The sequence below is a fragment of the Pinus tabuliformis genome, chromosome 9, assembly GCF_031772625.1.
Source record: "Pinus tabuliformis cultivar Carrire ecotype Pingquan chromosome 9, CPIR1, whole genome shotgun sequence".
Taxonomy (NCBI): Eukaryota; Viridiplantae; Streptophyta; class Pinopsida; order Pinales; family Pinaceae; genus Pinus; species Pinus tabuliformis.
This window is the reverse complement of record NC_142307.1, coordinates 219620896-219636969: the sequence shown is the minus strand read 5'-3', so window position 1 is coordinate 219636969 and position 16074 is coordinate 219620896.

The following is a 16074-nucleotide window of genomic DNA, read 5'->3' as shown; positions in this document are numbered from 1 at the left end:
GGTTCCAATTCCCCCAGTACATAATGTGTAGCATCATGAAATTGATCGTCAATTGATGTAGGCATGGAATGGGTTACCGCGTAATTGACCCGTGGCAAGGAAGATACCATTGGGACAAATGGACCATTTAGGGAAGATGGTTGACTGGAAGCCATATTTGCACAGGGAAATGAAAGATGGTCAATGGTGATAATTCTGCCTTCATGCGGGAAACACATCACTCAAAAGAGTGTTGAAATAATACCTCCCATGTCATAAACATAGTCGTTCCCAAGAAGAAAATTGTAATCTAAAGGGCTTGGGACTACCATCACATTGAGATAAATATTTTTTCCTCCCAAGGTAATAGGAAACTGAGGAAGGATCCCTAATGTTTTATTAGTTCCTCTGTTAAAAGGTAATAGATTCTGGGTAACAGGCAAAAGTGATGGAACCGAGCACTTGCCAAGCAGGGGAGGAAATGATACTCACAGATGCACCTTCATCTATAATAGTGCTAGATACAATCATATTATAAACCTCTACTATGATCTGGAAATGCACATAAGAAGGAAGATGACATCCTGCTAGTTGATTCCAATCAAAGGAATTGACCAGACTACTTAGAGTGGGTACGATAAGAACAAGAGAATTACCCCCTTGAGTTATGAGAACAGGAGGATTTTTCACTTGTCTTGATGGAACAGGAGGGTTTCCTCCAAGCTCATTGGAATCTAAAGAAATGAAAAGAACCTGAGTGGTATCATACTCACTCTCTACGGGAAAGGTACGATTAAATGAAGGTGAAATCAAGTCAACTGCTTCCTCGACCTGTGATTGGTCAGGTATAGACTCATGGGATTCACATTCAGAGAGAGTGGGTTTGACCGACGATTAATTTAGGTCAGGCGCTTCATCAACTAGTGAAGGATTAAGGGAAAGTCTCATGTAACTAGATGGAAGTCACTACGAAGATGTAGGATGCTTATCCAACACCTTTTGGGCTTCATCCAAATAGGGACAAAGGTGAATGGGGTGATTCCCTTCGCATAACCTACAAGGAAACTTAACTTTACACTTCTTTCCATGAAATTTACTACCACTATTTGATGGTGTGTCTGATCCAGGTGGATGTTGGTGGTCACCCACCAATCCCATTTTGACCCCCACAATTGTCTCTTTCATATTTTCATTTTCCTTAATTGTAGCACAATTTACTATTTCTAGCAGTTTTTTCAGGTCCTAAACTTCCCGAGCCGTTTTGACGCCCTAAATGACGTTTTTCGGGAAACTTGGGAGCAACATGGGCCCATGGACTAAATTTTGTCTTTGTAAATTTGCAGTTCTCAGATAGATCTTTCTAACGATATATTGTGCATGTCAAACGGAGATTGTATGCCAAAGTTATGACCCTTGGAATTTGATGTACCAATTTACCCAAAGAGGGCCCACAGTTTGGTGTTTCATCTCCTAGGGTTAGGGTTTTGGATATTTAGGTTTTTCCATTGTTTCTCAACAATAAATAGGCCTTCGAGCCTCATCATAACACAGTTCAGAGGTATGTAGCCGCCACATCTCTTCTCACAGATAAGCTACGATCCCCTTAGCTGGTTTATTTCCATTTCTGTTTGCAAGCATATTTCAGTATCTTACATTAATGAAATGAAGCATTATTTCCATTTCATCTTTGTATTTATGGTTATATCTATAATCTATTGCATTCCTGTCTAAATCCATATCAATGGAATCAAAGCGATCTCCTCTTTCTCTATTTTTCTTTGCACGTCCCTAGCAAGGTTGGGACATAAGGAGTTAGGGCTTGAACTAATTGAACCTTTTCAAGACCAGCCTCGCAAATCCCAATGTCCTCCCATGGTGGATGAAAAGAAAGATGAGGGGGTAGGAGATCCTATAAAAATATTGCTTGAAGAAACCCTCGAGCGGTGGAACACGACGATGGACAGCTTTGCCCAAATCCTTCAGTGGCTACCCAAAGGTGACACATCAGATTCCAACAACTACTCTAGAAGCACCACACCCTTTAAGGTACAAGTTAAGTTTGAAATCCCCATCTTTGAAGGTATGATAGACACATATGTCATAGATAAATGGTTAAATCTGTTAGAAGGGTATTTTTCTGTTCATGATTTTTCCAGTCGGGGAAAGATTATTTTCTCTCTTCTCAAAGCAACCCCCCACGTTAAGGACTGGTGGAAAACCTACTATGAACAGAAGGATGAAAGTACGGGCTCACTATTTTGAGTCGCACCAACTTGGAATTCATTCTAGGATGACTCAAGGAGTAGTACTACCCTGTCAAAAGCTATGAGGACAAATACATAAAGTGGACCACATTTACGCAGGGAAGGGACCAAGATGTGCTGGAGTTCACAAACATTTTTCATACCCTTCGCAGAAATTTGGGTATCAAGGATTCTGTGCTGCATTTGGTACACAAATACCATGGCTGCCTACATAGATACATCCAAGACAAGATGGAGTTCTTGAGAATCTCCTTGCTTGGCACGGCATATTGATACACTGTCAAAATTGAGTAGAAGCTTAAACAAAAGAAGAGAGACTTTGGATCTATAAATCTGAAGACCGAAGGACAAAGCCAAGGTGGGGTGACCCAAGACAACTCATCAAAGTTGAAAGAAAAGAACAACAAAGCGAAGTTGAAGAAGGACACAGGAAAGTGGTGTGAGTTCCACAAGAGCCCCACTTACAACACAACTTAGTATTGGACCAAGCAGTCGTTGGTGGCCGAGTTGAATGCTTCAGAATCAAATGCATGTTACGAACCTAAGTCAGAACTCGACAAGGGGAATGGCAAAGGGAAGCAGATCATGGATGCACAGCCCAACACCACTGTTGCCACTGCCAAGATCCAAAAGAATGAGCCTGAAGATCGTGACGAGGGGGAGAAACTTTTCCACTCACAGATGTGGGTGAAGGGTTCACCCTTGCAATTCATTGTTGACAGTGGGAGCCAAAAGAACCTCATTTAAGCCAAGGTCGTGAAGTCGTTGAGCCTACTGAATACACCACACCTGTAGCCATACAGTATCGGGTGGCTTCTTTCTCAACATTAAATTGGCCTTCGAGCATCATTGTAACACAGTTCAGAGGCATGTACCCGCCACATCTCTTCTCAAAGATAAGCTACCATCACCCTAACTGGTTTATTTCCATTTCTATTTGTAAGCATATTTCAGTATTTTACATTAATGAAATGAAGCATTATTTCCACTACGTCTTTGTATTTATGGTTATATCTATAATTTGTTGCATTCCTGTCTAAATCCATATCAGTGGTATCAGAGCGGTCTGCTCTTTCTCTATATTTCTTTGCATGTCCACAACGAGGTCGGGATATAAGGAATTAGGGCTTGAACTGGTCAAACCTTTGTAATACTAGCCTCGCAAATCCTGATAGCCTCCCATGGTGGATGAAAAGAAAGATGAGGGGGCAGGAGATCCTATCAAAATATTTCTTGAAGAAGACCTTGAGCGGCAAATGAACGCGATGATGGACAACTTTTTTTTTTTTACAACATGGTGAATCAGTAACTGCCTGGCCTAATCTAAGGGAGACCCAGGATCAAACCTCAACGCTGCCACTATAACACCAAGAGCATAACCAACCACCTGCAAGTCGGGTATACTAAGTCTCTATGATTTTAGCAAGAGTAGACTCACGGGAAAGGGGAATCCGCCCCTCTAGCCACCTCCACAACAGGTCAAACCTTTAGCGGATACCTAGAGGTGATGCTTCAGCTTCCAACAGCTACTCTAGAAACACCACACCCTTTAAGGTACAAGTTAATTTTGAAATCCCCATCTATGAGGGTAAAATAGACACATATGTCATAGATAAATGGTTAAATCTACTAGAAGGGTATTTTTCTGTTCATAATTTTTCCATTTGGGAAAATATTATTTTCGCTCCTCTCAAAGCAACCCCCCACGTCAAGGACTAGTGGGAAACCTACTACGAATAGAAGGATGAAAGTACAGGCTCACTATTTTCAGCTGCACCCACTTCAAATTCATTCCAGGATTCCCTCAAGGAGCAGTACTACCCTGTCAAGAGCTATGAGGACAAATACATAAAATGGACCACACTACGATATGGAAGGGACCAAGATGTGCCAGAGTTCACAAACATTTTTCATACCCTTCGCACACAGTTGGGTATCAAGGATTCTGAGCTGCATTTGGTACACAAATACCACGGCTACCTACACATATACATCTAGGACGAGATGGAGTTCTTAAACATCTCCTTGCTTGGCACAATGTATCGCTACGTTGTCAAAATCAAGAAGAAGTTTAAACAAAAGAAGCGAGACTTTGGATCTGCAAATCCGAAGACCAAAGGACAAAACCAAGGCAGGGTGACCTAAGACAACCCATCGAAGCTGCAAGAAAATAACAACACCGTGAAGTCGAAGAAGGACACAGGAAAGTGGTGTGAGTTCCACAAGAGCCCCACTCACAACACAAGTGACTGTCAGACCAAGCAGTCGCTCGTAAATGAGTTGAAGGCTTCAGAATTAGATGCATGTTCCAACCCTGAGTGTGAACTCGATAAGGGGAATTGCAAAGGGAAGCAGATCATTGATGTAGAGCCCAGCGCCACTATTGCCACCACCAAGATCTAAAAGAATGAGCCCGAAGATCCCGAGGAGGTGGAGAAATTTTTCCATTCATAGATGTGGGTGAAGAGTTTGTCACTGTGATTCATTGTTGACAGTGGGAGCCAAAAGAACCTCATTTCAGCCGAGCTCATGAAGCGGTTGGGCTTACCGACTACACCACACCGCCAACCATACAGTATCGGGTGGCTTCTTTATCAACAATAAATAGGCCTTCAAACCCCATTGTAACATAGTTCAAAGGCATGTAACCGCCACATCTCTTCTCAAAGATAAGATACCATTTCCCTAGCTAGTTTATCTCCATTTATGTTTGTAAGCATATTTCAGTATTTTACATTAATGAAATGAAGCATGATTTCCACTACATCTTTGTATTTATGGTTATATCTATAATATGTTGCGTTCCTATCTAAATCCAGATCATTGGTATCAGATCAGTCTGTTCTTTCTCTATTTTTCTTTACATGTCCCCAACAAGGTCGAGATATAAGGAGTTAGGGCTTGAATTGGTCAAACCTTTGCAGGATTAGCCTTGCAAATCCCGACAACCTCCCATGGTGGATGAAAATAAAGACGAGGAGGCAAGAGATCTTATCAAAATCTTTCTCGAAGAAGCACTTGAGTAGCAAAGGAACGCATTGGTGGACAACTTTGTCCAAATCCTTTAGCGGCTACCCAAAGCCCATGCATTTACTTCCAACAGCTACTCTAGAAACACCACACCCTTTAAGGTACAAGTTAATTTTGAAATCCCCATCTTTGAGGGTAAAATAGACATAGATGTTGTAGATAAATGGTTAAATCTTCTAGAAGGGTGGTTTTTTATTTATGATTTTTCCAGTCGGGAAAAGATTATTTTCAATCTTCTCAAAGGAACCCCCCACATCAAGCACTAGAAGGAAACATACTACGAATAGAAGGATGAAAGTACAAGCTCACTATTTTCAGTCACACACACTTGTAATTCATTCCAGGATGCCATTAAGGAGCAGTACTACCCTATCAAAAGCTATGAGGACAAATACATAAAGTAGACCACACTGCGGTAGGGGAGGGACCAAGATGTGTTGGAGTTCACAAAAAATTTTCATACCCTTCGCACACAATTGGGTATAAAGGATTATGATCTGCATTTGCTACACAAATACCATGGCTACTTACATAGATACATCCAAGACGAGATGGAGTTCTTGAACATCTCCTCACTTGGTATGGCGTATCAATATGCTATCAAAATCGAGTAGAAGTTTAAACAAAAGAAGCGAGACTTTGGATCTACAAATCCGAAGACCAAAGGACAAAGCCAAGGTGGGGTGACCCAAGACAACCTGTTAAAGCTGTAAGAAAATGACAACACTACAAAGTCAAAGAAGGACACATGATAGTGATGTGAGTTCCACAAGAGCCACACTCACAACACAATTGAGTGTCGGACCAAGCAGTTGTTGGTGGCTGAGTTGAAGGCTTCAGAATCAGATGCATGTTCCGAACCTGACACAGAACCTGGGAATGGCAAAAGGAAGCAGGTCATTGATGCATAGCCTAATGCCACTGTTTCCACTACTAAGATCCAAAAGAATGAGCTCGGAGATCCCAATGAGGGGCAACAACTTTTCCACTCACAAATGTAGGTAAAGGGTTTTCTGCTGCAATTCATTGTTGATAGTGGGAGCCAAAATAATCTCCTTTTAGACAAGGTCATCAATCAGTTGGGCCTATCGACTACACCACACCCGTAGCCATAGAGTATCAGGTGGCTTCACCAAGGATGAGATCTCCAAGTATGCTAACAGTGTCGCCTTCCCTACAACATCAAGCTCTTTACAAATGAGGTAGTATGTGATGTTGCACCTATTGATGTTTATGATGTACTATTAGGCCAACCATACTTATGGAGGTGGCATGCTGTGTATGAGTCAAGGCTTTGCATTGTTATTATTACTTTGGGTAATTCATTATACAGGATACTGGCGGTAGCCCCACCTACTGCCACCTCGTTGATCACTGCTAAGAAATGCAGCAAGCTCATCTTATAGACAAGGAAATTCATTTTCTGTCTGGTTCACTCCCAAAGTAAGGGGAATATCATCACCACATCCATGACCCCTGTTAGTGTCAGTCTTTCCAGCTTTCCTCCTGTGATCAAACATGCTCTTACAAAGTGATTTTAAGGTGTCAAGGTCAAATTTTATCATTTCATGAGTCTTCAAGTAAAATTTGGTCACTACACATTAGGTCTAGGGTTTGCTTTCACTCCTTTCAAAGTTTTCCAAATGTCGGTCTATGTCACTATTCATCTGAGTCTACCATCATTCAGAGGGTTGTCATCATCATGTCAAGTTCCACTAGGTCATTTTATAGCTTGTTCATGCTTCAGTTGCACCTAGGTAAGGTTCATTCCCCTCTCCTAGGGTTTTGAAGGAAATTTCTCTTGGATGGTCAAATCATGAGCAAAACTTGTATCCTGATGTTCATCCACCTTCCCCTATCCTTAATTTACCTTATTAAACACTTCCCATCACTAAGATTCCCAAATTCCTCATTTTCGCACAAACCCTAGTTTCTTGCTACAACTTGACAATTTCAAGGCTAGGCCTGTGTTTTGCCCTATTTCACCCCTTCCCCTCACTCAATTTCTGAGATTACATTTTCCCCTACTTCCTAACATCCCTCCCTACTTCCCAAAATTTCCTCAAGAATTTAGAAGCTCCCCATCCCCTTCATTTCGCTTCATTTCGACAAATCTCTTGTTCCACACATCGGGGTATGTCTTACTCAAATGATGTTTTTGAGCAAGGAAAGATGAATTTGGAAACACTAAGAGATGTTTTTGTCTACAACAGGCCACGGAAGAAAAAAATCCTTCACTTTTTACACAAGTGTCATGGTTTTAGAGAAATGTCAAAAATACAATTGCCTTAGGAGAAGTGATGCACCTCTAAAGTGACCTTGGGAAAATCAAGTTTTCTCCTAGCTTGGTTGGCCAAATGAATTTCTTGATGAGTCAAATGATAACTAAAGACAAATATATTTTAAATGAGCTATCATGAGCTCAATTGGGAGTTGAGGAAGGCATTCAAAAGTTGACTGCAACAGCACTCTGCCTTGAGGTAGCCTCATTTGGCACATCTTGACTAGTCTTGGGAGATTGATTTTTGGCAGGGAAAATGAACTCCAAATTGAAAAATTCTAGTTGCGTTAGAAAGTAGACTCAAATAGATTTCCAAAGAGCTATCCTGTACCCAATTGGGACACCGGGAAGGCCTCCAAAAGTTGCCTGGAAAATGCACAGAGCACTGGGAAGGTGCGGCGCATTGGGCAGTAATTTCCAGTGTAAATTTACACTGGCGCGGAGCACTGGGCTAAAAAGCGTGATTTCTCTCATAAACTCCCGAAAAATGCCAAAATCGCTCTACTCTTCTAGTGTGAAAGTAATTTAAGCCCTCTTCCTTGCTAGTGAAGGAGTTTTTCATAAAGTTTATGGTGATTGTCTAAAGGAAAAATCAAACCCTACATTCTTGACATTTCCCAAGAAAGTCTTGCCTAGTAGCACTAGCCTAGGGTTTGCATTGGTTGTTGTGACTGCCAAGTATCCATTCCCCACCTGTTGTTCCTTTCCCATTAGTGATATATCAGTGTTATATTATCATTATAATCCATTGTTTTTCATTTCCCTTACATCCTCAAGGTCATTCACTCCTAAGCCCCTTTTTCCTATCCCTAAGTCACATCATTCCCTATCATTCCTATTTCCCCATCTCATTTGTAAAATCCCAAAACAATAAAGTGACTATCCCATTGTCTCCACATTTGACAAATCAGAAGTTTTAAAAGGGAAAATTTCACTTGGTTACAGTCCTTTGTTCTCTGTGTCCTATTTCTCCCACAACCTTTTCCCTTTGGCACACATTTGGCACATAGTGGGAAATTGGAGATAAAAAAACCAAGTTCTCATTTCTCATTCTTAACAAATCAAACACACCACTTGGCATAGACTTTGAACACCATGGAGGCAGGCACCGATACATTATATGACCAAGACAGTGACTTTACCACTGAAACCGCATGCACCAGGAGGGCACTAAAACGCCATAAAAGGGAGGATAGACTATGAATCTTGGCCAAAGTATCTTTGGCTGAGCATGATGCTTGATGAGGCACCTTCAATCCAAATTTCAGGAAATTTGGAGCAATTTTTGCATTTTGAAATTTTTTTCACTAAAAAACAGGGTTTTTCTCCCTATGCGCCACGCCACATGGCGCACACTTTTGCTAGGGAGCTCCAAATTGAAAAACGTTTACATTTTTGGATTTTTCATGAAAAAACATGGTTTCTATTGCATGTCCAAGAAATTTGGGCAAGTTTTGAGTCCTTAGGAGGTCAAAAACACTCAAAAAATGACCTCACTGCCCCTATTTTGACACAGAGGAAGCAATCTTGGGAGATTGAACTTCTGGAGGGGAAAATGGGCACCAAATTCAGAAATTCCGCTTTGGTTTGAAATCAGACAGGCAAGGCTTTCCAATGATCTATTTTGGGCTCAATTTGGACTTCATGAATTTCCTCAAAATCAGCCCTAAAGTGGCACGATGCATATAGATTTTGGCACGACACATAAAGAATTTTGGCTTGTTTTTCACTGTTCAGCTCAGCAATTCGCCCAGTTTTGACAAGTTTTGCTTCTTGAAGTTATTCTTGACTTTTCATGATGTAATTTGACAAACATGATGTAGTATTGGCACATTTTTTACTTTTTCTAGAAGATTCATTCACCAAAAGGTGAAATGTGAGTGAATGAATCAATTTCCTAGCATATAGGGGTAAGTTGTTTGACTACCTCGTTTTCAGTTCCTTGTTTAGATATGGTTGAAACAGCTCCTAGAATGATGAGATAGACCCCTAGATGCATGGGAAGTTGTTAGGCTTGTCTATATTATGTAATTTCTCGGTCATTTTCATGGTTGGACACTAGGGATTGCTTTGGCATATCACTGTAAATTCTATCTCCACATTTGTGGCTAAGGAAAGACCAGTGTTTTGCAGCATTGTTTGGGATCCATGTGGCTTTATGTTTTGATGGTGTTTTTCTCTAAGCAATTGTAAGTTCATTAGTGTTATGTGTATCATTTTCCTGTCTCTTCTTCTGAATTTGAACAAATGAGTGATTAAGGTAGAATCCATTAACTACTATGCTCTACCTTTGAATTTGTTTAAATTTCCATGTTTGTATCTGTTTAAGGAGAATTCTTGAGACTCTCTTGCTCTCCTTAGCTCCTCACTAGTTTGATCTATCCATTTACTAAATTTAAAGCATAAAAATTATTTCCTTCCTTGCCCCAATCAGAACTCTGCAGAAACTGTGCCTCATCCCCGAGCCCAATTTGCCTTTCCCTATTTCCAACACAAAATCCCCAAAAACTCAAAACAAACCCTTGTACTTCATACCTAGCCTAAAATTAGCTTTTTCCAGTCATCTCGAGCCCCATTGCTTGTCTTTTGCCAGGATCGACCCAGAGAGAGCCCTCTCCTGTCCTCGTAGGGCTAGCTACGAGGCAGAGTGTGGTTTGATGTGGACCTAGAACCTTGTCTTTTCAACTTGAGGCAAATTTTGGGGCTAACATAGTGGCAACCATACTAGGAAGAAAATGGTTTTCTTGTTGATGTCATTTGTTTTATAAGCTACAGACGGAGCCTAAAATTATGCCAGGAAGCCTTCGAAATGTTTTTGCTTTGCATTAGAGGAAGTAGATAAACGTTGCTTCAGTCAATCTCTAGTTTAGCTTGTAATCGTGACACTTGACTTGTAAATTGCCCCAATACATGAATCAAGTTCAGATCTGATTTTTGATGGTGGACAATGATCAGACACTGGAAAGGCTGAAATCATTCACCTGGCAATTCCAAATCATTTTCGAGATCAGATCCAAAGACTCCACTAGAGGATGAACCTGACCAGCAGAAACATGAAAAGACAATATGGACAGATCAAGTATTCAAGTTGGAATTTCATCCAAGACATTTTGTTCTTTATTATAAATTATTTATTCTCTTTTCCGAAGAATGTCAAGAAGGCTTTGCAAAGTATATTGTATTTGACAAAAGATCCTCCACCTGCATTTGTTTCTTTCCCTTTTAAAATTTTGAATACCAAAGATTTGCATGCCTTTGAGCTTGATCAAGACCCTTTTTCTGAATCTTATGATGACTCTTTTCAGCGTGATGAGCCTAAAGAAAACAAACCTAATCTCGTCACTCTTGTATATATTCCTATACCTTTTATAGTCCCGAATAGGTATAAACCTCTTGTTTTACCTTCTGTTCTTCATGCTTTCCCCAAAAACTATGATCTATACTTGCCGAGGTTTGATGGTGAATGTCAACGCTGAGAAAAATATGGAGAATTTTGAGACTTTTCTAGATCTTTTTGAAGTTGATGACGAAGATGTCAGTCTGAGGCTTTTTGCTCTTTCTTTGCAAGGCAAAGTCAAGAGTTGGTTCAAAACCCTGCCTGATGCGAGCATTTCAGATTTCCAGCAGTCTGTCAAAGTTTTTCTCGATAGATGGGTGATTGAACAGAACCTTTTCTTGATTATAGAAGAGTATAACCAGCTGAAAAGAATGCCAAGGGAGACAGTACAATAGTTTTCTTCCAGATTTAATCAAGTTTATTATTCAATGCCAGTTGATATAAGGCCTCCTCCTAGATCTGCTCTCTTGCACTATCCAAGTGCCTTTGATCCGGAAATGGAGTTTCAGCTGAGAGAAAGGAATCTTGCAACACTTGAAGAGATACAGAACAGTGTAGTAAATGTAGAGGCTCATCTGCTGATCCGAAGGGCAAGGTTGAAAGAAGAAGAAATAAAAAATGTAGATCCGGAGAAATCGACATCTCTAGAGGTAAAGTTTGACATTTTGGTAAGTGCAGTGGAAGAGATGATGCAAAAGATCACTACCAGGAATGATTATAATGTTCAAGCCCATGGCTCACTGATTGAAGAAGAACAAGTTGCTGGTCCAAAGCATTTTGTTTCTTATCCTAGTTGTCATAATGATTGTTTTGTAGATCATCTTGGAGGAGAGAGATCAGTTGATATGACATGTATGCTTGATGATGTGTTTTATACTGATGATTTGCCTTAGTTTGATCAGTATGATGATGATGATTATGTTCTCCAAATAGAAGCTAATCTTGCAGACAAACAAGCAGTTAGTTTGTGGGAGGAAGAAGTCCACTTTCAGCAGCTCGAGTACAGTGATCAAACGATGCATATCAGCTATAACAATGACAAGGAAAGTGCAACAAATTTTGATGTAAGTGAAGGATATTTGCCTTTTTGTTTTGATTCATGTCAGTTCATCAGAGACAATTTCCATGTAATTAGAAATCAGCTGTCGACAAGTCTTGATTTGGACCATCTTGAGGGCAATGAAAACCTTGTTCAAGACTTCTCATATCTAGATTTACAGCTCCCGAATTCCATTGATTTTCAAGTTGCAGATGAAGACTTGGAAGCTGGAGCATATGCTCAGATGATGGAGGATGATTCCATACCATTTTGTTTTGAATCATTTCAGTTTTTGAAGGGAAAATTGCATAGTACATATTCAGTAAAGAATGAGCAGCATGTAGGAAATCATGTAATCACATTGGAACCAATAGAAAATGGGTTGCAGCAGTATTTTCAAGTTTTTCATGATCCAATAGATGATGTTTTGGATGAGGTTTACAGTCAAAGTCTTTCGCCATTGACTACAAGTGAGCCCGAAACATGTACTAATATAAAATTGACCTGACAGCTGGTTTCTTTGTCATTTTCATCAGGAGTCTCGTCACAAAGCTCAAATCAAAGTTTGCATTCATGGTATGAAGAGAAGAGAAGTAATCCATTGGATGAGCTAAGTCCCAGTGTCCATTAATTTCAAGATCCTTATGCACTGTTTTTGGAGGCAGATAAAGAATCCATAGCATTAAACGGATCTGTTTCCAAGTTGTCATGGGAGTTTCCTTTTAGTAGTTCTCTCTTGTTGTTCATAAGAAAGCACTTGCGGAGAATTCAAACAGCAGACAGAATACTTACTTAGTGGCATTGGTTGTTTCATTTCACTTGATCAGGTGATGAATAAGCTCCACTTTGAGCATCATTTCTAGTTTGTCGGTTGTGTTTAAGTCTCGAGTCAGTTTTTAGTTAAGTCATGAGTCATTTGTGAGTCAGTTTTTAGTCTTGTTGTTAAGTTAGTTTGTGTCAGTTTTTAGTCATGAATTTTATCTTGGGTTTTGACTCCATTGCCCAATGGATGAAGGCACTGTCTGCTCACCCAAAGATCTGCCATTCTTGGCACCTCCAAGGAGCTACCATTCCCATTGGAGCCAATGTTAGTGTCAGTATTTCCAACCTTCCTCTAGTGATCAAACATGCTCTTACAAAGTGATTTTAAGGTGTCAAGGTCAAATTTTATCATTTCAGTGAGTCTTCAAGTAAAATTTGGTCACTACGCATTAGGTCTAGGGTTTGCTTTCAGTCCTTTCAAAGTTGTCCAAATGTTGGTCTATGTCACTATTCAGCTGAGTCTACCATCATTCAAAGGGTTGTCATCATCATGTCAAGTTCCACTAGGTCATTTTATAGCTTGTTCATGCTTCAGTTGCACCTAGGTAAGGTTCATTTCCCTCTCCTAGGGTTTTGAAGGAAATTTCTCTTGGATGGTCAAATCATGAGAAAAACTTGTATCCTGATGTTCATCCACCTTCCCCTATCCTTAATTTACCTTATTAAATACTTCCCATCTCTGAGATTCCCCAAATTCCTCATTTTTGCACAAATCCTAGTTTCTTGCTACAACTTGATAGTTTTCAAGGCTAGGCCTATGTTTTGCCCTTTTGCACCCCTTCCCCTCACTTAATTTTTGAGATTAAACTTTCCCCTACTTCCTAACATCCCTCCCTACTTCCCAAAATTTCGTCAAGAATTTAGAAGCTCCCTATCCCCTTCATTTCGCTTCATTAAGACAAATCTCTTGTTCCACACATCGGGGTAGGTTTTACTCAAATGATGTTTCTGAGCAAGGAAAGATGCATTTGATAAAACGGAGAGAAGTTTTCTTCCACAAGAGGCCAGGGAAGAAAAACCTCCTTCACTTTTTACACAGGTATCATGGTTTTAGAGAAATGTCAAAAATACAATTGCCTCAGGAGAATTGATGAACCTCTGAAGTGACCTTGGAAAAATCAAGTTTACTCCTAGCGTGGTTCACCAAATGACTTGATTAATGAGTCAAATGCTAACTAGACACAACGATATTTCCAATGACCTATCATGAGCTCAACTTGGAGTTGATGAAGGCATTCAAACGTTGATGGCAACATCACTCTGCCTTGAGGCAGCCTCATTTGGCACATTTTTACCAGTCTTGGGAGATTTGACTTTTGATAGGGAAAATGAACTCCAAATTGAAAATTTCCAGTTAGGTTAAAAGCTAGACTCAAAGGCCTTTCAAAAGAGCTATCCTACACCCAATTTGGACACAAGAAAGGCCTCTAAAATTCATCTGGAAAAAGGCACGGCGCACTAGGAAGGCGCAGCGCATTGGGCAGTAATTTCCAGTGTAAATTTACACTGGCGCGGCGCACTGGGCTAAAAAGCCGAATTTCTCTCAAAAACTCCCTAAAATTGCCAAAATCACTCAACCCTTCTAGTGTGCAAGTAATTTAAGCCCTCTTCCTTGCTAGTGAAGGAGTTTATCATAAAGTTTATGGTGATTGTCTAAAGGAAAAATCAAACCCTACATTCTTGACATTTCCCAAGAAAGTGTTGCCTACTAGGGCTAGCCTAGGGTTTTCATTGGTTGTTGTGACTGCCAAGTATCCACTCCCCACCTGTTGTTCCTTTTCCATTAGTGATATATCAGTGTTATATTATCATTATAATCCATTGTTTTTCATTTCCCTTACATCCTCAAGGTCATTCACTCCTAAGCCCCTTTTTCCTATCCGTAAGTCATATCATTCCCTATCATTCCTATTTGCCCATAACATTTGTAAAATCCCAAAAAAATCAAGTGACTGTCCCATTGTCTCCACATTTGACAAATCAGAAGTTTTAAAAGGGAAAATTTCACTTGGTTGCAGTCCTTTGTTCTCGCTGTCCTATTTCTCCCACAGCCTTTTCCCTTTGGCACACATTTGGCACATAGTTGGAAATTGGAGATAAAAACACCAAGTTCTCATTTCTCATTCTTAAAAAACCAAACACACCACTTGGCATAGACTTTGAACACCATGGAGGCAGGCACCGATACATTATATGACCAAGACATTGACTTTACAACTGAAACTGCATGCACCAGGAGGGCACTAAAACACCATAAAAGGGAGGATAGACTGTGAATCTTGGCTGAAGCCTCTTTGGCTGAGCATGATGCTTGATGAGGCACCTTCAGTCTAAATTTCAGGAAATTTGGAGCAATTTTTGCATTTTGAAATTTTTTGCACTAAAAAATAGGGTTTTTCTCCCTATGCGTTGCACCACATGGTCCACGGTTTTTCTAGGGAGCTCCAAATTGCAAAAAGATTACATTTTTGGATTTTTCATGAAAAATCATGGTTTCTAGTGCATGGCCAAGAAATTTGGGCAATTTTTGAGTCCTTAGGAGGTCAAAAACACTCAAAAAATGACCTCACTGCCCCTATTTTGACACACAGGAAGCAATCTTGGGAGATTGAACGTTTTTAGGGGAAACTGGGCACCAAATTCAAAAATTCCACTTGGGTTTGAAAGTAGACAAGAAGGTATTTCCAATGAGCTATCGTGGGCTCAGTTTGGACTTCAGCAAGGGCGTCAAAATCGGCCCCAAAGTGGCGCAATGCATACAGATTTTGGCTCAACGCATAGAGAATTTTGGCTTGTTTTTCACTGTTCAGCTCAGCAACTCGCCCAATTTTGACCAGTTTTGCTTCTTGAAGTTATTCTTTACTTTTCATGATGTAATTTTACAACCATGATGTAATATTGGCACATTTTTTACTTGTTCTAGAAGATTCATTCACCAAAAGGTGGAATGTGAGTGAATGAATCAGTTTCCTAGCATATAGGGGTAAGTTGTTTGACTACCTAGTTTTCAGTTCCTTGTTTAGATATGGTTGACACAACTCCTAGAATGATGAGCTCAACCCCTAGAGGCATGTGAAGGAGTTAGGTTTGTCTATATTATGTAATTTCTCAATCATTTTCATGGTTGGACACTAGGGATTGCTTTGGCATATCATTGTACATTCTATCTCTGCTTTTCTGGCTAAGGAAAGACCAGGGTTTTGCAACACTATTTGGGATCCATGTGGCTTTATGTTTTTATGGTGTTTTTATCTAAGTAATTGTAAGTTCATTAGTGTTATGTGTATCATTTTCCTGTCTCTTCTTCTGAATTTTAACAAAT